General features: G+C 42.8%; 1 pseudogene; it reads left to right on the forward strand.

Moving 5' to 3' along the window:
• The first annotated feature begins 9853 nt into the window (after nucleotides 1–9853).
• On the forward strand, nucleotides 9854–10965 carry LOC101003225 (annotated as a pseudogene).
• Nucleotides 10966–21739: the final 10774 nt, after the last annotated feature.

Genomic DNA, 21739 nt, shown 5'->3' on the forward strand with positions numbered 1-21739 from the left:
CCTCCGGCGGGAGGTCTGCGCCTTCTTTAGACCCTTCTCGGGAGAGCTCATTGCCGCTGTTTTGCAAATACCCGCTGCGCTTGGACGGAGGAAGCGCCCACGCGTCGACCCCTGGAAACGAAGGCCTCCCTGATGGGAACGTCAGCGTCCAGGAGCCTTTATTTACTCTTTATTCTGCCCGATGCGTGCACGTGTGTTAAATGCTTCGGATGCTTTTGGGAGGGAGGTGTTACACAAATAATGGAAATGCCTCCTGGTCTCGCCACACTGGGTGACAGCCGAGGTGCGGCTTCTCCAGGGTGGAGCCTCCTCCTTTTCCAGAGCTGCTTGTTGAAGTCTTCCCAGGGCCCCTGACTTTGACATGGAAACTGCTCACCTTGGCACCGGCATGTGGAACAAGAAATGCTTCTGTTTTCATTCGTCCTAGTGTTCATAAAATGGGAAACAATGAAGGACATACAAAAACATTAATAAAATAAATTCATGGAACTAGATTCTTCAGAAAGTACAACAAACACAAAATCCAAGTATTGCCATGTCAACAACACATTCCTACTTTAAGTTGTATGAAGTTAATTGGAATAGTGAAGAACAAAAGTGGATGTGGGGCAGATCTGCGTCCTGCATGCGTCTTGCAGCCAGACTGTTCCAGCTGTTCCAGACCTCAAAATAGAGAGGACCCAGGTTTTCTAAGATCAAGTCGCTTCGCTCTTAACTGCAGTGGGTGGAGTTTGGGGATGAACCTCTCCTCAGCTCCCTGCCACCCCTCTCCAGCGTCCCTGGGTGCAGCCCCTCCGCCGCCACAGCTGGAGACTCCCAAAGGAGGCAAGCAAGCCTCAGCGATCCCACGGAGGTCCCATCGGCCCTTTCCAGGCTTTTCTCTCTTAAAGCTCCTCCTCCTTCTTCTTTGCTCTCTTCATAATCGAATCTAGGCAAGGATTTCAGTCTGAGCTTTGACCAAGGACAATAACTGGGTCCAGGGATGGAAAACTTTGCTTCTAGGTCCCGTTTTGCTACAGCCTGGCAAGAGGACTGTGATCAGGCCTCAGTTTCCATCTCTCTAAACTGAGGAGTGCTGTGCGGGGATCTCTGCCTCCTTTACAGTATTTCCTCCAGTTATGTCTTCGTTATTAGAGCCGCTGACTTCAAATGACGTTTCATAATGATGACCATCTCTTTTGTGTCATCCAGAGTCCTTTTTCTTCTTATATCTCGAAAATAGATAAGTAAGATAATATGAATATCAAACTGAGCCCTTTTCTTTGGACTTTGTAACGAGGAAAATTCCTAGTAATGATAAAGTACGATCTAGTAATGATCAATGAATCTGGATGTGAGCTTTATTTTATGATTCGATTAGGGTATATCCATGAGTCTTGGACTTATCTAAAACTTTAATTTATCTAAAAGTATGCAGTGTTCATTACTTAGCAAAGGTGTCATGGCTTGGTGTCTAGCATTCTCGGTAGAAAGCCATCGCTGTGTTAGGGAGTGTTGGCTGTTTATTGAGGCTATCGGTGAGGCAATGCAAGACAGACAAATGTGGCTTCGGTCCTAATATGACAGCAGACAGCCACCAGCTGGAAAGGTGTATTGAGATTGTAAAGATGTGCTCACTTCCTGAGGCCAGGGACCAGGGCCACTTACAGCCCCATCATCATCTTTTTGAACTGTAAATCTGAATTCCTTTCCCCAAGACAAAGTTGGGCAGGGAACCATCAAACTGGGATTCTGGAAGTCAGGATGGGGGAGCAGAGAATCCTGCACCCTCACAAACCCCTTTTGCTGTGTTTGCTCCTGGTGCAAGTTCTCACTTCTCCATGGCTTGGGGGCTGAGCAGAGTTCCTGGGGCTGTTGGTGCTACCTCAGCTCTCTGTTCCCACTCCTTGGAGCCAGAGAGGAGGCAGGGACAGAAGTCATGGACTAAAGGCCTAGAGACAGGGCATGAAGAATGGCAAGATTCAGAGGAAAATGTTTGTTTACAGCCAGAATCAATGGATAGGCATCAACACAATGTTGGAGAGCATGTTGCAGCACAGTGCCCTGGCCTGGCATGCAGGAGCCTGTGACCGTTCTGTCCCCTGGGCCACCTCAGGCTCCTCACCCCCACCCTCAGAGTGTGGGCTTTCATGGCTGCTCTATGCTGGGCCACAGCCCTTCATGAGGCTCCTCTCTGGCAGGGCCACAGAGAATAAAAGGGAGCAGAAACCACATCCTCCACACAGACAGAACCTGCATCAGCCAAATTGTCCATCTGACCAAGGGTCTCCCTTCCTCATTGCCCAGGTGGCTACAACATGTTGTTTGGACCACCAGTTACTGTATCAGACTCTCTTTAATTTTTTGGCTCAAATTGTTTTCTCTCCTTGATTAGATGAGGTACCTTGGTAATAGTTAAATTTGTCTGGAGCCTAGAGGTTCCAAGATCATGAAACTGCAGTTATACCTTCCCAGAGGGGTGGATGGCATCCTCAGATCCTTGACTTGCAGAATGACCTGTGTGGATCTGACTCTAGGCCATCTCCCATTGGAAGAAGAGGAGGGTTTTTATGGTTGAAAGAAGGACCATTGCATTATAATAGGTGCAGTCATTTTGGAATTCTCGGTATGGGAAGAGGCATGTGCTTGTGTATGTGCACATAGGCATGCTTGTTCAGGAACCAAGGGGGTGGACTGCAGTGACATATGTCATTATTTTTGTTTATTCTGCTGCTGTATTCATTTTCAATTGCTGTTGTAACAAATTACTACAAACTTTGTTCCTCAAAAGAACACAAATTTATATTTTTACAGTTCTGCAGATCAGAAGTCCAGTAGTGTCTAAAATCAAGGTACCAGCAGTGCTGTGTTTGTTCCTGGAGGTTCTAGGGGAGAATCATTTCCTGCCCATTTGGGCTGTGGGCAGAATTTAATTCCTTGTGGTTGTAGGACTGAGGTTCCCATTTTCCTGCTGGATTAGGGCCATTCCCAGCTTCTAGAAGCCACCCGCATGCCTTGGCTTGAGGCCCCTTCCACTATTTTCAAAACCAGCAAGGGTAGGTCAAACCCCTCTCACAGGTTCTTCTTCCTTCCTTTTTATGAACTCATCTCATTAGGTTTGCAGCCACTTGAATAATCCCAGATCATTTCTCTATTTTAAGGTCAGATGATCAGGTCAACTGAATTCTACCTATATAACCTTAATTCTTTTTTGCCATATACTGTAACATATGCATAGATTCTGGGGATTAGTCTGGAGACATTACATTGTAGCTAGATATTTATGTTGGGGGGGAGCATTATTCTGTACCTAGAAGAGAGGGGACTTGTGGGGATGTAGGGTGTGCATATGTTCAGTGTTAACTGATTCTGCTAAGTGGTTTTCCAAAGAGGTATGCTCACTAAAACTATTCTCTTTCATTGGTCTGTTTATTTATTCTCATGTCCATATCATACTGTTTGAATTACTGTCTTGATATCTAGTATTATAAACATTCTTTGTTATTCTTTGAAATTATATTTGCTTTTTTAGCTTTTTGCATTTCCATATACATTTTAGAATCAACTGGTTAATTTCCATAAAAATACCTGCTGGGATGTGGAATAGTATTGCTTAGATTCTATAGATTATTTGAGGAATAATTTATATTTTACAGTATAAAGACTTTCAGCCCATGAACATGGAATATCTCTTTATTTATTTGGAGATACTCTTCTTTAATTTATGTCATTTTAAAAATAGTTTTCTTGCACACATTTCACTAGTTCCTAAGTGTTTGATATTTTTAATGCAATTGTAAATGATGTCATTTAAAAATTAAATTTCAGGCCAGGTACAGTGGCTCACTCCTGTAATCCCAGCACTATGGGACGCTGAGGCAGGAGGATCACTTGAGGCCAGGAGTTCAAGACTAGCCTAGGCAACATAGGAAGATTCCATCTCTACCAAAAAAAAAGAAAATTAGCCAAGCATGGTAGTACCTGCCTGTAATCCTTATTACTGGGGAGGCTGAGGTGGGAGGAAGCTGAGGTGGGAGGAGGCTGAGGTGGGAGGAGGCTGAGGTGGGAGGAAGCTGAGGTGGGAGGAGGCTGAGGTGGGAGGAGGAGGCTGAGGTGGGAGGAAGCTGAGGTGGGAGGAGGCTGAGGTGGGAGGAGGCTGACGTGGGAGGAAGCTGAGGTGGGAGGAGGCTGAAGTGGGAGGAGGCTGAGGTGGGAGGAGGCTGAGGTGGGAGGAGGAGGCTGAGGTGGGAGGAGGCTGAGGTGGGAGGAGGCTGAGGTGGGAGGAGGCTGACGTGGGAGGAGGAGGCTGAGGTGGGAGGAGGCTGACGTGGGAGGACTCTGCTGGAGCCCAGGAGTTCAAGGCTGCAGTGAGTTTGTGCCACTGCACTCCAGCCTGGGTGACAGAGTAAGATACTGCCTCAAAAAATGATTTTCTAATTGTTGCTATTGTTTCAAAATACATTTGATTTGTGTATACTATCTTGTATCTAATTACTTTGCTTGTTAATTATAGATTTCTTTGGATTTTTCATGTACACATCCTATCTATCCAAAGGAATAGAAATCAATACATAAAAGATATACTTAAACTTGGAATGTTTATTGCAGTACTATTCACAATAGCAAAGATATAGAATCAACCCGTTTTTATCAACAAATGAATGAATAAAGAAAATGTCATAAATATATGCAAGGGAATTCTATTCAGTCATAAAAAGAAGAAAAGCATGTCATTTGTGGCAACATGGATGGAACTGGAGAGAATTATCTTAAGTGAAGTAATTCAAGCACAAAGAAATAAATATCACCTGTTCTCACTTATATGTGGGAACTAAAATATTTGATCACATGGAGGTCAAGAGGGGAAAAATAAATAACAGAGATTGGGAAGTGTGGGAGAAAAGGGAGGAAGAGGAGGACTGGGTTAAAGGGTACAAACATATGGTAAGACAGAAGGAATTAATTCCATATTTGATAGTGGAGTAGGGGGACTGTACTTAACCAAAATCGATTGTACTTGGGTGATGGCCATGCTCAATACCTTGACTTGACTGCTGTGCATTATATACATGTAACAAAATTTCTTATGTTCCCCATAAATTTATATAAATAATAAACAGCAAAAATTGTATAAATAATGTTCAGTTATCTATTTGTATTTAATTTAGAAGCAATCATCTAGGTAAAAGACCAGTGGGAACAACCCTAACATACCTAGTTATAGCATGCCTACTCTGATACAGAAACCTGGCTAAGTGTAGGTCAGGCAAAATCTCACTTCATCCTACCAATGACCGTATAAGATCGGTATTATTATTATCCCTATATTTTAAATATGTAAAGGTAGTAGTAGCCTGACCAATGTAATGCCAAATGGCAGAATTGGGACTTAGGCCTAATGTACCTAACTCAAGAAGTAGCAATTTAATCTGTATCTCCACATCTGTATATGGACCAAGGAGAAGTAAATTTTGTGTTTGCGAGTACACTTAATTCTTTTTTTTTTTTTTATTTTTGTTTGAGGCGGGGTCCCCCCTGTCGCCCAGGCTGGAGTGCAGTGGCGCGATCTCGGCTCACTGCAAGCTCCGCCTCCCGGGTTCCCGCCATTCTCCTGCCTCAGCCTCCAGTATAGCTGGGACTACAGGCGCCGCCACCACGCCCGGCTAATTTTTGTATTTTTTTTAGTAGAGACTGGGTTTCACCGTGTTAGCCAGGATGGTCTCGATCTCCTGACTTCCTGATCCGCCTGTCTCGGCCTCCCAAAGTGCTGGGATTACAGGCGTGAGCCACCGCGCCCGGCCGAGTACACTTAATTCTTTCTGTCCATCCTAAATATTCTAATCCCCAACCTCATGCCATGAGTGGTTTTTCAGGGAAAGAATTAAGACCATGTTGTAAAATCTTGTAAGCTGCAGTTTGCAGGATTAGTATTGGACCAACAATGTCCTCCCACTCAAGTGGCATAATGGTAGAAAACACTGTTACTAGCTAGAGATGGAATCTCAGGGGAGAAACCCATAGTCTAAACTACAGAACCCAGATTAAAATAGAAAAATTCTGTACTTTTCCTTAAAATAATTTGACTAAATTTTGAAAAAATTATTTCTGAAAATAAACAGTATTATAAAGTGGTATATTTAAACAAATAAATATCTAGCTACTATGTAATTCTTTTTTATCTAATCTTGAACTAGTGGTTCTGGCTCCGTCTTACCTTGTCATAGTCTTTGGAACTCTTCTTGAATGCTTTTTTGGAGTTGCACCTGTTCCTTGGTTTATATATGCTCCAGGGATTTCTTGTTAGCTGGCCATAAGACATGATCTGGCAATTTGTCATTCCATTGACTGTATTCATTTAGCTGCTTAAAATGGACACTTACGGATACTTTAGTTTGAAGAATCCTCCTTATAGCAGTGGGCTTTCACAGTCTCCTTCCTATGCCATGCAGAAATAATCCTCCACAAAATAAGCACAGACGAAAAATCAGGTTGGTGGAGAACAAGTAAAGAAAAGGAGGAGAGGGTAGGTGAGGTGGGGAGGAGGAAAGGGAGGACCTGAGAAAAGCGAAGATGAGAAAAGCCTCTGCTGCCCTCCAGCCCGGCTTGGCCTCCTCCAGCCCCAGCCAGCAGTGCAGAGGCCACCACAGGGAGTCCCCAAGTGTCCGCACCCCTGGGCCTGCCAGGGGCCGCCGCCTGCTGGGCTGCCCTCCCTGTGCGCAAGGTGTGACGACATGTGCGCAAGGTGTGAGGAGATTCTTGGAGAGGGAGTTCCCCTGGGTTGCAGAGTCCTGATGAAATCTCACAGGAAAATTGCAAGGCCCCCAGTGTCCTAGGTGTAGCGTTCATTTCAGTTTTTCCAATAGAAATATTTCCCTGAAGGCTCATATCTGTGCCCTGAGAAAAGAGAAGGCCACCGTCACAATAACCCTCCGTTCTGACCAGGATGGAGTTGGAGTTGCTATTGCTCAAAAGCTTCCAGAACCTTCTGCTCCCACTCAGAGTAAACCCAGAACCCTTGCCTGACCCAGAAGCCCCTTGGGGATCTGCCTCACAGCCCACCACCTCACCGATGGCTCTTCTCCCACCCAGGCCCTTGCTAATGGCCCTCTCACTGCACAGCCATGTACTCTTCAGACCTGCCCATCCCTCCTGTCTCAGAGCCTCCAATCTTCTGTTCCCTCTGTCAGAAATCACCACACACAACTTTGTCTTGTCTCTCTCTCTCTCTTTTTTTTTTTTGAGACAGAGTCTTGCTCTGTCACCCAGGCTGCCAGGCTGTAGTGCAAGTAGTGTGATCTCGGCTCACTGCAGCCTCCACCGCCTGGGTTCAAGCTACCCTCCTGCCTTAGTCTCCTGAGCAGCTGGGACTACAGGCACCCACCACCATGCCCAGCTAGTTTTTGTTTGTTTGTTTGTTTGTTCGTTTTAAGTAGAGACAGGGTTTCACTATGTTTGCCAGACTGGTCTTGAACTCTTGACCTCAAGTGATCCGCCCACCTTGGCCTTGTCTTGTCTCTTTTTGTAAGTCTCTGTTCAAATGGAGTCTCATCCCAGTGGCCTTTTCTAACTACTCTACCTAAAACAGCAGCTTAGACCATCAGTATCTGTTGCTTACTCTACTTGATTCCTGCCCTGTACTCTATGCTGACAGTGCTGTGTGTCTATTTTCTGTCTTCCCTCCATGGAAGTGAGCCTCGTGCTTGTAAGGGCTTTATCTTGGTTTGCTTGGTGTGGTGTCCCCGCGCCTGTGGCAGTTCCTAATACAGAAAGGACGCACATCAAGCACTTCATGAATAACTATAGAAATTACTGGACTAACATGTGTGTTTGGTTTTTGTTTGTGTTTTCCACTCAGAATGATTCCTTCCTGGGGGCTTCTGAGTCTCCTCCCTGCCCCATTGTCTAGCCCTTTAAATACATTTGACAATAAAGTTCTGTCTGTTCACCAGACATATTTGGACATGTCTGAATCCCAGCAAGAGAAGCAGTTTGTTTTTACCCCTGAAGGCTTCCAGCTGTGTGCAAGCAGACTTCCAAAGATGCCACATCATCTCCTTAGCAGATGTGTTTTGATATTTCTAAATCCACCTAACTGTAAGCTGAAAATCCTCCATTGTGTTAAAAAATTTTTTAATTTGTAACTATTTTTTATTTCCAATGTAGTTAACATTTCACTCTACTTTTAAGCAATATTCTTTTGCACTAGATTTCCAATTGAAAGTTGTGAAGAATTAGTTGACATCCTAAACTTTTATTTTTATTTTTTGTTTTTTGTTTTTTTTACAAAAATTTTGATTTTTAAAAAATAATTTGTTTTACTTGGACTCGGGAAGGGGAACATCATACACCGGGGCCTATCATGGGGAGGGGGGAGGGATTGCATTGGGAGTTAGACCTGATGTAAATGACGAATTGATGGGTGCTGACGAGTTGATGGGTGCAGCACACCAACATGGCACAAGTATACATATGTAACAAACCTGCACGTTATGCACATGTACCCTAGAACTTAAAGTATAATAATAATTAAAAAAAAAAAAAAGAAAAGAAAATGATCTGTTCTGCTGCTTCTTTTTTTTTTTTCTGTCTTTCTTATACTTTAATTTCTGGGGTACATGTGCAGAACATGCAGGTTTGTTACACAGGTATACACATGCCATCGTGGTTTGCTCCACCCATCAACCCATCATCTACATTAAGTATTTCTCCTAACGCTATCCCTCCCCTAGCCCCCCATCCCCCAACAGGCCCTGGTGTGTGATGTTCCCCTCCCTGTGCCCATGTGTTCTCATTGTTCACCTCCCACTTACGAGAGAGAACATGCAGTGTTTGGTTTTCTGTTCTTAGGTTGCTGAGAATACGGTTTCTAGCTTCACCTATGTCCCTGCAAAGGACAGGAACTCATCCTTTTATATGGTGCATAGTATTCTGTGGTGTATATACGCCACATTTTCTTTATCCAGTATATCACTGGTGGGCATTTGGGTTGGTTCCAAGTCTTTGCTATTGTGAACAGTACTGCAATAAACATATGTGTGCATGTGTCTTTGTAGTAGAATGATTTATAATCCTTTGGGTATATACCCAGTAATGGGATTGCTGGATCAAATGGTATTTCTGGTTCTAGATCCTAGAGGAATCACCACACTGTCTTCCACAATGATTGAACTAATTTACACTCCCACCAACAGTGTAAAAGCGTTCTTGTTTCTCCACATCCTCTCCAGCATCTGTTGTTTCCTGACTTTTTAACGATCGCCATTCTAACTGGCGTGAGGTGATATCTCATTGTGGTTTTGATTTGAATTTATCTAATGACCAGTGATGAGAGCTTTTTTTCATATGTTCATTGGCTGCATAAATGTCTTCTTTTGAGAAGTGTCTGTTCATATCCTTTGCCCACTTTTTGATGAGGTTTTTTTGGCTTTTTCTTCTAAATTTGTTTAAGTTTCTTGTAGATTCTGGATATTAGCCCTTTGTCAGATGGATAGATGCAAAAATTTTCTCCCATTCTGTAAGTTACCTGTTCACTCTGATGAGAGTTTCTTTTGCTGTGCAGAAGCTCTTTAATTAGATCCCATTTGTCAATTCTGGCTTTTGCTGCCATTGCTTTTGGTGTTTTAGTCAATGAAGTCTCTGCACATGCCTATGTCCTGAATGGTATTGCCCAGGTTTTCTTCTAGGGTTTTTTTTAAGGTTTTAGGTCTTACGTTTAACCCTTTCATCCATCTTGAGTTAATTTTTGTATAAGGTGTAAGGAAGGAGTCCAGTTTCAGTTTTCTGCGTAGGGCTAGCCAGTTTTCCCAGCACCATTTATTAAATAGGGAATCCTTTCCCCATTGCTTGTTTTTGTCAGGGTTGTCAGACATCCTAAACTTTTAAATTTAAGAATTTGCATTTTTTTTCATCTTGCGAGGCTCCGTTTCCTCTACAAGTATGGAGAAGGCAAAAGGCAAGGACACTTCCACAGAGGAGTCCAGGGAAGAGGATCAGCAGGCTTCTAATCAACCAAACATGATTGCTTTGCCAGGGACATCAGCAAAGGGAACCAAAGAAAAAATGTGTCAAAGGCGATAAAGTGCTCTGCCCTGAGAAGAAGGCAGAGTACACTGACAACCCTGGACCTCAGAAGAAGATACCAATTCCTCCATTACCCTCTAAACTGCCACCTGTTAATCTGATTAACCGCGGCATCCTGCGGGCCTGATGTCAACACTTGAAGCTGAGTTCCAAAGGTCAGAAGTCGGATGCATATAAGCGCCTGTGTGCCTTTGCCTACCCGAATCAAAAGGATTTTCCGAGCACAGCAAAAGAGGCCAAAATCCGGAAATCATTGCAAAAAAAAAATTAAAGGTGGGAAAAAGGGAAATGTCGCTGCAAAGTTCTGAGACACATCCTCCTGAAGTGGCCCTTCCCCCTACGGAGGGGCCGTCTGCCCTGGAAGATTCCACTGCCCTCCTTGATGGAGTTAATACAGTTGTGGTGACAACTTCTGCCCCAGAGGATTTGCTGGCCTCCTGGGTGAGAATTTCAGCCAGGGCGAAGATGCCAGAGGCAGTGGAATCTCCACAAGAGGCCTGTGGTGTCCAGTGGCTTGTGGTCCATGGGAAAAGTCTCCACAAGAGGCCTGTGGTGTCCGGTGGCGTGTGGTCCATGGGAAAAGTCTCCACAAGAGGCCTGTGGTGTCCGGTGGCGTGTGGTCCGTGGGAAAAGTCTCCCTGGAGTCACAGATGGTTGGGTTCACCTGCAGTTTCATGCTGGTCAAGCCTGGGTTCCAGAAAAGCAAGAAGGATAAAGTAGAAATCATTTAAATGGCTAACAGTATAAGGAGGGTTAAATCAAGCATCCAGGTGTGGAAATAGCTGATTTACATATGTAGTTTATGCCATGTGAAACGTTTATGATTTAATATTGGATGAAAAAACAGATACAACATTTTATGTACAGTATAATCTAAAATATCTACGTTTAGTTAAAAATGCAGGAATATAATTATCAAAATTTGAGTGATAAAATTATAAATAATTTTTCTTTCTTTTATAACTCATTTTGTATTTAGTAAAGATCTTCCAAAGAGATTATACACTTTTTTAATTAGGAAAAAAGTTCTTTGTTAAGGAGATCATAAATGATATAATATTTTAAATAATTTAAAAGTTGAGATTGTGAGGATTTCCAGGGACTCCTGCCCCCAGCCCAGCTTGCATCATTGTTTACATGGAAATGTTGGGACTGAGGTGACCTCATGCCTCTCAATTCCCAACCAGCTTTCTCTCCCTCTGGCTCTTAGCCAGCCTGTTAAACAGAAAATAATCAGTGAGACAAACAAACTACACCCTAGTGTTCTAACAAGTTACACATAATTCTTTGCTTGCCAATTGTCTCCCTCAGAATTTCCTCATAGAGTCCATATAATCATCTATTTTAAATTCAGCTTTTGCCATTTTACAATCTGAGATGCAGGACTTTGCATAGGGCATGGATGGGTTTCCACAATCTGCACGAGGATGGGAGGAGAACAGGGCAGATCCAGCCCCGCTCACTGAGTTCTGGCTGGAGTTACTTGGCTGGACCTCACTCCAGAGAGAGGAGACCTTCCTCTGGTCCAGCTACCAAGACAGCCCCTAGTTGGAAAATCTTTTCTTCTAAGGTGAGATGCAGCCCCCACTGGAGAGGAAAACACCAGAGAGTTTTAAAAAGGAAAAACCAAGGGAAGTTGAGGAGCTTCTTGATAGGGGACACAGCAGAGTCCGCCCAGCTGGGGTGAATCGCCACAGTTCCCCAACAGGACGGCAGGCGGGAGGAGCAGCATGAGCCATCTGCAGTGACATTGTCTCCTCCAGCAGCAGCCTCCATCCAGAAATCCATCTCAGGGTCTGTCCTCACAGGAACCTGATGCCGGAGCTGTGCACTGAAAGGATTTGGACACAGGTATTTTGTGGAACTGGGCATTTTCCATGTCTTACTGGAGGTCATGGTGTGTGAACTTGATGGAGCTCTTTCTCATGGGCTTTTTTTCTAAGTGTGGGAGAGCATGGCCTGCATGACTGCTGGCTTCCAGCACGAGGCTTGTAAACCCAAGCCAGGGTGTGTAATTCACTGTAGCCCTTGACAGAATAGCAGGGGATAAAAGGTCGTTTTTTAATCTTCTGTTTATTACCCTCAGCCAATTAACTTCTATCTACAGTAGAAGATATTTTGCCATTTTTTTCAAAATGGAAAAATATCTTGCTCTTTAAAAAGTCTTTTACAGGCACAGACTTCTCAATTTCATTACTTTAAAATCACTAAAAGATAGAAAAAAGTGAAATTCACGTATCAAAGACATTTTCTTTTGGCAAAATATTCTATTTTGTGTGTTTGTGTTTGTGAATTTTCCATGCATGTGTCCAGATGCATAAGGAGTTTATTCATTCAATTAAGTTACAACATTAGATAACATGGTACATTCAAAAAGTAGTGAGGACACATTTTGTTTCTGTCTCTTTAACTGAGAAAACTGGCTGATGCCTCCTGTGTGCGAGCACTGTGTAGCTGATGCAGATACGGAAACCGAGGTTTTCTTACTTGCTGCCGCTGGCCTGGGCACTGGAAGTTGACTCCAGGAGGGCAGGGTGTCTGTTTTTATTACCACTCAGCAAGTGTCACAAATACACACGGGTGTGTCTGCCCTATAGTGGATCCTGGCAGGCACTGTTCTTATTACCACTCAGCAAGCACCACACAAATACACACGGGTGTGTGTGCCCTCTAGTGGATCCTGGCGGGAACTGTTATTACCACTCAGCAAGTGCCACACAAATACACACAGGTGTGTCTGCCCTCTAGTGGATCCTGGCAGGCACTGTTCCTATTACCACTCAGCCAGCACCACACAAATACACCCTGGTGTGTCTGCCCTCTAGTGGATCCTGGCAGGAACTGTTATTACCACTCAGCAAGTGTCACACAAATACATACGGGTGTGTGTGCCCTCTAGTGGATGCTGGCAGGCACTGTTCTTATTACCACTCAGCAAGTGCCACACAAATACACAGGGGTGTGTCTGCCCTCTAGTGGATGCTGGCAGGAACTGGGAGCAAATGTGACCATAAAAAAATGAACGATTTAAAAAACACCCATTATCTCCAGAGGGGATTTAACTCTAACAAGAGGCTTTTTTTTTTCTTTTTTCAAATGGACTGATGGGTAAAAATAATAACTTCATGAACCAAAAACAAAGTAATATACTTTAGAAAGGAAGCAGGCTAGAAAACCCACAGTTGCAAAGCGAATAAAATTTCCAATTGCCTCTTTGAGTCCCTTCCTGGAAGTAGTCACAGCCGACTTCCTCCTCTGTTTTTTGTTTGTTTGTTATTTGCTTTTCTGTGGGGTTTTTGTTGTTGTTTGCTTTTTTTTTTTAAAAAAAAAAAAATCCCTTTCCGTGCTTTTTTGTCACAGAAGCCTTTGTCACTTCAAACACTGCAAGTGTTCTTTTAAAAAAATTATATCAACCTTTCAATTAAAATGCAACATGTCTGCAACCTGGTATCTAGAGAGGTGAGACGGACAAAGGAGCCCTTGTTACTGTATGTTTTCTTGCCCCAGCCTTCACCTTGCACACAGCAACAGACAATGCACAAAGCCACTTCCTTATGGACTGAAATTCTGATCCTTTTATGACTGGCCTTTCCATCCTTCACCTTCCCCTCTCCCACTCTGTGAATGATTGTATTGGACATTTTTGTTTTAATCTCAGTGACAGGGGAACACAGGTAGCTCTAATATAACTGTGACCCAGATGCTTCTGTTTCTAGCATGTATTTATTTTGTAGCAAACATTTACATGCATCATTTTTCACTGTCTTTTGAAAGTAATTAGGCAATATCTCATCTGAGGTAGAATGTTTCTAGTGGTTGTGTTCTGAGGGAAAAAAACTAATCTGTTCTCTTTCCACTGCATTCCAGGAACAGTAAGAGGACCTTTTGCTTGAATAATTTTTATCCACACTACAGAGTGGGTAATGAGCAGATTATGTAAAAACAATTCAGCTTCACTTCAGTAACAGCCTCCTCAACTCATTTTTTCTCAACAAACTTATTTTTCCAGCAGAAGAATCCCAGGCTTCTTAGAGAACCTGGTGACTTTTTGCACCTTAAATCAGTGAAATCATCATGTTTTCTTCTGCCGTATCCATAGTTCAAACAACGATGCGGCAAAGCCAGATTCATTCCTGAAGGAACCCAAGAAATTCCTCCTTTCTCTCTCTGGAATGAAATGAATTCTCTAGACCATCAGTTCTAACCTTCAAAAACCAAATCTGTTTGTGAGATCTCCTTCAAATACTACTGTAGACCCCAGTGTTTATTCATCAAATTTTTTGAATATTTGTGTTATTTGGAATCAATTTATTTGTAAGTTTAGTATTTGTATTAATATAAGGGAGAAATGTTTAAATCTGTCTATACCATATGTGCCTCTGGCTTATTGCCCAATTAATTTTAGCCTCAGGCTAAACTTTGGTTTCTGTCTTTAATTTTTGTCAGAACAAATATAAGTGATCTCAAAACATCTGCTTTTATTGTAGGGACTCATGCTGCCATCGCCATTCCTCTCTCTTTTCTTGTAATCTGGGTGGAAATTCTTTAATATGAACATTTCAACCACCTTCACTCTCCCATATCCGCTATCAGCATAGTCAAACTTATCCAGCCAAGGCTGTCATCTTAGGCCAGGGATTTTTTTAGGAATCTATTTTGCTGTGATATGGCTGGCAACCCTTTGACTCACTTTATCACCCCAGGGTTCTTTTCATTTTAGGAGCCCAAGAGGGCAGAAAAAGAAGTAGGCGAGCAATTAAACCCTCTGAGTCAGGAGCGTCTTCCCTTGTGTTAAGCAGCATTGTAGAATATTGTATTTAGTAAGCTCCTAGCAGATGAGCCATGTGACTGCCGAGCACACATGCCTGCTTGCTGCTGTGAGCTCAGACACCATCATCATTACTCCTTTCCACCTCTGGAGGGAATTATAAGGGCCACTTAATAACCTGTAAATCATAGAGAGTTAAAGGTGTTTCCCCAAAATGCTGATGACAGAATGAAAGGTGAGGAGTGTTAGCCACAGGTCAAAAGTGCAGGAAAGTCTCTCAATGTGGGTTGTTGAAGAAATGTAGGTCTTTTTTCTTTTGGAAGTCTCACTAGAATGGGGTCAAGGACTCTGCCCATTCTAGGATGAAAAATTGGGATATTAGACACCCTCAGATATTTATCCCAAGTCTTCATTTAGGGCTTTTAATTAGTTTGTTCAACCATCACAATCTCAAATGCTAAGCAGGGCATTTGAATCTCTCCACAGTCCAAATCAGCACCGTCTTTTAAAGTTGAGTTTCTCATTATTCTGACCTGATATACCTTATTTATCCTACAACCACCCAATAACATATCATGCTGTTATCTTTGAGACAACACTTGAATTTTACTCAACCTGGAGTGTTCTTCACATGTCTTGTCCAGATCCAGTTTGGACTCATTCTTCAGCCTTGTATCAGTCAATGGGAGCTAGGTTAAACTGTGGTGACAGACAACCTTCAAATTTCAGTGGCTCAAAAATCTTCTTCCTCATTTATATACATCTCATCGTGGGTCAGGTGAGAGGTAGCTCTGTGCTGTATCATCCTAACACAGGAATCCAGACGGAAGGAGGGACCATCTATAAGATCCCCATTGCTACAGAAAAGAGAAAAAAGCATGTGGAATAGAACTCTGTGTCTTGGAAATTTCTCCTGAAAAAGTCACATGTTATTTTCTTCTCACCTCCATTGGCAAAGAAAAAAAAAAAAAAACTGTCATGTGGCCATGTGAAAATTTAAGTAGGTGGGATGGAAGAGTCAGAATACTTTCATAAAAAGTGAACTGAAAATATTTGGAGAACAGCACCAATGACTATCATGAATGCCAACATGCATCCCAAACAACCCAGTGCTGTCATTCTCCAAACTTTTTATGTCTTGCAAAGTATTAGAAATTATCTGAAGCCTTACCACTCAGAGGGACTGCAAAATACATAATGATATCTCCTTTAGGATGTCCTTAGAGAATTCAAAGAAAAGAAGTTAAATAATTTAAAAGTGCATTTGGGTACAGATATTTACCACTAGAGGGTAAGACTAGAGATAGATGACAGTCTCGTTTAAAAAAGGGCGAGAAACGGGAAGGTATGTATGCTAATCTCCAGAGACTTATAAAAGAAACTGTGCCACCTACTGCGCCTTTAGGGGAAGGTCTGGAATGGCCACCCCCAGGCCAGCCTCGTGAATATTTGAAAGGGGAGACTGAGACCCGCCCCTTGCCGCTCCCATTGTTGCAGGCCCCGCCAGTAACTATGGCGAAGGGAAGCTTCAGGCTTGTCCAACAGCCAATTAGGATGAGGGAATGATCCAGGCTTGCCCACCTGTTAGTTATGGTAGAGGAGTGCTGCGAGCGGGTCCAAATACAAATATGGCACAGGGACAATCCAGTTATCCATTCGCCAGGCACAAGAAATGGGAGATTTGAATGCTTGGCAGTTTCTGGTAATTATTTCACCAGCTGAGGAGGCCAGAGAACTTACTCAAGCATGCTGGGAGCCATTTCCTTTTAAAATATTAAAAGACTTAAAGCAAGCAATTGGACAATATGGGCCAAATTCCCCTTATGTTCGTTCCTTGTTACAATGTGTGGCTTATAACAGACGCTGAATACCTATGGATTGGGAGGCACTAGCCCTTCCACTTTCCACCATGAGGTGAAAAAGACTGAGACTCCACCAGATGCAACTGCCCAATCTCAGACATTCCAGCCACCAATATTGTGAGCCAAAAGGACCTTTTTTACTTATAAATTACCCAGCCTCAGGTATTCTGTTACAGAAGCACAAAACAGACTAAGACACAAATGTAGGAAAAAACTCACTGAAGGTGTAGGGAAAATGGTGTTGACCTAAGTCACTTTGAAAATGAATAGAATCCGTATGCTGAAGGCAAATGAACTATACTTCATCACTGGATTCCATTTTATAAAGTTCTTTCCAACAGAAGCAATTGTGAACAATTGTAAAACCACAGTATCTGTATCTGGAATAAAGCAATGACTTACATAAGTCACAGATGGTAGGAACCAGGTTTCTCACTGTTGAAGTGGGAGGTTACAAATTAGCAAGGGGAGAAGGCTAGAATGATTCATGTGCTAGTAGATCAGAGGTGGAGACATGAATGTAAACTTATGTTTAGTTTAATATAGATACACACAGTTCTACATAGAAAACTTTATGATTAGGTGTGTATAGGTAGGTTAGACATACACATATACTTCCTAGCATTGCTAATGAAGAACAAGTGCTATTCAACAATGTGCTCATTCGGCAGCCAGCTGTAAGTTTTCCTACCAGTCTGAAAGGAATCAGGCTCTTTGAAGAAATGTCTGATACTAGAACTGGGACAGTAAATATAGGAGTCAGGATAATCTTGAAGTATCAGAAAGTAAGTAAGTACTAAAAAAAATTAAAATATATCAAAGAAAAATAATAGCCAATAAAAACAGCTACTGATGGCCAACACAGGAATGAATTGTAGTGTTGAATAATAACTAAAGCCGAAAGTAATTATCTAGGTGTCTGTATTTGTATACACAGGTGAATAAGAAAATGGAGTTGCATAGAAATCTCCCTTGCAAAAGAATTCCAAACAATTGATGTAGACACTCAGCCATCAAGAATGGAGCCAACACCTCACTCCGTAGGTGTGGGCTCCGCACAGTGACTTGCTCCAAAAGAACCAAAACACATGCAGTATGGGCAAGGAGGAAAAATAACTTCACAGTGGAGAAACCTGACAAACAGTAGCTCTGCCAAATGATCCAAGTGAACATCAAAGGTGACAGTTCACCTTGAGAACATGCAGTGACAATGGGGGACATTCTACAAAATTCCTGACCAATCCTCCTCAGTAATGTCAAGGTCATCATGACACGGAAAGCCTGACACATTGTCACAGCCAGGAAGAGCCCACAGGGACATGATGACTACATGTCTTGCGGGATCTTGGATGGGATCCTCGGTCAGAGTAAGACAGAACCAAGGGCATCCAAATGAAATATGAACTTTAGTTAATAATAGTCTATCAGTATTGGTTCATAAACTATGACAAATTATGTAAGATATAATAAGCCATGTGAGATACACTGATTGAAGATGTTAATAAGAGATGAAACTAGGTTGCAGCTACATGGGAAATCTCTGCATTTTTGGGGGGGCAATTTCTGAGTAAGTAAAAAAATGATGTAAAATAAAACTTTATTTAAAACAGTTATATTTTTTAACACTTCCTTGTTTAATTATTTATACCATGAATTACTAGTAATTGACACTGTTAACTAGTCCTGTTTTTTAAAATAAGAGCATTTATGACACAAAAAATTAAACAGAGCAGATTGATATATAAATCAAAACAAAGGCTCTTTACATGCTTTCCGTTAGAGTAGTCACACATATGTGTAAACTTAATTATCATATTTTTTTCTTGTGTTGTGGTTGTGTCCCAGGTTCATTCTCTAAAATGCTGTTCACCTTAGACCAGGAAAAAAAATAACCTTATAGGCTCTGTTTCAATTCATGGCTAAATATTTTCAAAAGAGTGACTTTGTAAAAATATGTTCCAATGGAAAATTGATTCATTATGATGGGATCACTTATTCCAAAGACTTCTTGTCTTTATTTTGTGCCCATGCCTACCTTTTAGGCATAATACAACAGAATCAAATATTAGCCACTGGGAAAAAATATTCAAAGAAAGAAAGAATGTGGAGAGAACTTATGACATTGATGATTCAATGTTTTACCACAATGCTTTCTAAAACAGAAGAGTGTAAAAGGATATTCAAAGTCAATTTCCTCAGTGAGGCTTTGCAGAAAATGAGGAAACTAAGGAAACAAAAATGGCAGGACATTCTACAGGTGATTTTAGATGTAGCTATGTTTTACGGGAAAAAAATACTTTTACCTTTTAAAGAATCACAAAGAATTATTGGAAACCCAAACTCTGGAGTGTTTGCAAATTTAGTTGAGCTTCTGTGTAATTATGTCTATATAGCTAGCCACAAAGTTGACGATTTTTTAAAAATCTGTGCCTTATTTGTGTAATAAAATATGCAATGAATAATTAATGCTCATAGGAAAACATGTTAGACCTTGTGAAAGGAAAATCAATCTTGGGGACCCAAAATCACTAAACTAAAGGGAGAAGTCAAGCTGGGAACTGCTAAGGGCAAATCTGCCTCCCATTCTATGCAAACTCACCCATCTGCTCACTGAGAGAAATGCATATCTGATTGCCTCATTTGAGGAGACTAATCAGCAACGCAAAAGGATGAAACCATTTGTCTCTTACCTACCTATGACCTGGAAGCCCCCTGTCTGGCCTTCTCAATTTTCTAGACTGAACCAATGTACGTCTTACACATATTGATTGATGTGTCATGTCTCCCTAAAATGTATACAACCAAGCTGAGCCCCTGCCACCTTGGGCCCGTGTTGTCAGGACCTCCTGAGGATGCATCACAGGCATGCATCCTCAAGCTTGGCAAAATACACTTTCTAAAAAATCTGAGAGTTGTCTCAGATTTTCAGGGTTCACACATGTAATGTAGGATGTCAATGTTTATAAAACAGACATTGTTCTATCTACTATTACAAATATACTGCCAATTAACCTTAGACTTTCTCAACAAAATAAAAAATGTTGATGAGGTACAAATAATGTATTTAAACTTAAATAATATTGCAAGTTTTAATATGGCTACTTTTCAATTTTTCAATACTATTTTTTACTACTTTAACACTGTAAGAAAAATTAGTAATTAAAACATGAATAAAAGTGTTTACAGCGGGGTGCACATGTTTCCTCCAGCCTCTGCCCATCCCCAGCTTTCATCCCAACTGTCCTGATGGTGGCTCTAAGCATTTCTGCTTTCTCTGTACCAAGACCTCTCCCCAGAAACAAGCCCAAATCTTACCATATGTTACGGCAGGCTGTGATGATGAACAGCAGCAGCCAAAGCCTCAAGGCAGGGAGGCTTTTGTAAAACAAGACTTGTAGAATGTAACATGTGAAAGTAAAGCCCATAGCAGAGCTCCCTCCTCAGCACATGGGGAGCAGACAGGGAGCTTTTGCCTCACCTTCCTCAATGGCCTGCAGCCACATCTCCCCAGGTCAGTCTTAAGGACAACGAAACTCTGGTCTTCAAGGTGGACACGCTACTAGGTGCTCCAAAGCCATGGTGACCCACTCTCAGGTGGGTCCCGAGGAAAGCAAAGCTCTGGTTCTAGTCCTAACCCTAACCCTGTCCCAAGACTTTGACCCTGAACCTAAACCCTGATCCCTACCCTGGTCCCTAATTCTGATCCTTACTTTGACCCTGACATTGATCTTGACCCTGACCATGACCCCACCTCAAACTATACTTTTGGCCCTGACTCTGAGCATAATCCCTGTTTTTATATTTACGATCTATCTCTAGTCTTTTCTTTAGTACGGCGGTGCCATAGCCCAGAGCTTCTCCCTCCATATCTGCTCCCCAGGAGGCTCCCTAGGAATGGGCGCTGGAGATCCAGCCCCTCTCCGTGTGTGGTTTTCTTTGAGTCCAAGGTAGGTTTGGCTCAGAGAAGAAAACAGGCATCCGGGTTAGGTGCCTCTGACTGCTTGCTTGTGAAATGTTTAATGATAAGGTGCCTTCCAAACTAATTTTACACATTGATAGTTGTAGCCTGAAGTATCGCTGCAGTCATAAGAACAAGAAACACTCCCATCAAGTAGATAGGCAGAAGAAAGCCATAAAAGTTTAATAAAGCACAAATAAAATGGTGTTGTAAGAATGTACAGTGGGAAATGCTCTCAGTCCAGCCAGATTGGCTGTGGCATCCTCCTGTAAATACATTTAGCCACGTGTGGCCCTGATCGCAATCACTACTGTGAATTGCCATCCAGAATGTTCTTGGGGGTCGATGCCTGGACTGTGCCAGCAGATGAGTCTGATTTGACGTCACGGTGGTGATGTGCTTAACACAGCCAGCTGAACTGAAGGGTGGCCACCCGTGCACTCGCCACGTGCAGCCATTATTCTTGTGATGGAGTTGCACGGGGTGCAGCTTGTCCACCTGGGCTACTTAAAGTACCGGGAACCCAACCACGGGTGGGTGCCTCCCGACATGAAAGCTGACTTTTTCATCCAGGGCCCTCTGGCGCTGCAGACTCTGAGTCCACCGGGAGGCACCGGAGTGCTCTGCTGGGCCATGGAGGTCCCCGAGCAGGTGGTCACTCATTGCTTGTGGAGTGGTCCATGGCCTGTGAGTTTATTCCCCGGGTCTGTGTGGGTGAGATTAACCAGTTCACAGCTGGGCACGTACCCCTTACACAGGTGACACTAGTTAAAGTGGAATCTATATTAACTCACACGGGAGTGTGTGAGGAACCGGGAGGGTGGGGAGGTTTGGCCCTAGCACTAGAGCCTGGGCTCCTGACATTCTGCGTCTTCCTGTTGGGGGGCCGTCAGGGTCACTGTGGGTCCTGAAGACAGTAGGTGCCATATGGACCAGGGGATGCAGAAGCCTCTAGAGGCTGCGGGAGGCAAGGAGACGGTCGCTTCCCCAGAGCCAGCCCTGCCGACACCTCGACGTTAGCTGGTGGGACCTGTTTTGGACTCCAGCTTCCAGAAATGTGAGAAAATAAGTCAGTGTTTAGGGCGCTAAATT

Source organism: Papio anubis, chromosome 4 (assembly GCF_008728515.1).
Source record: "Papio anubis isolate 15944 chromosome 4, Panubis1.0, whole genome shotgun sequence".
NCBI classification, from domain to species: Eukaryota; Metazoa; Chordata; class Mammalia; order Primates; family Cercopithecidae; genus Papio; species Papio anubis.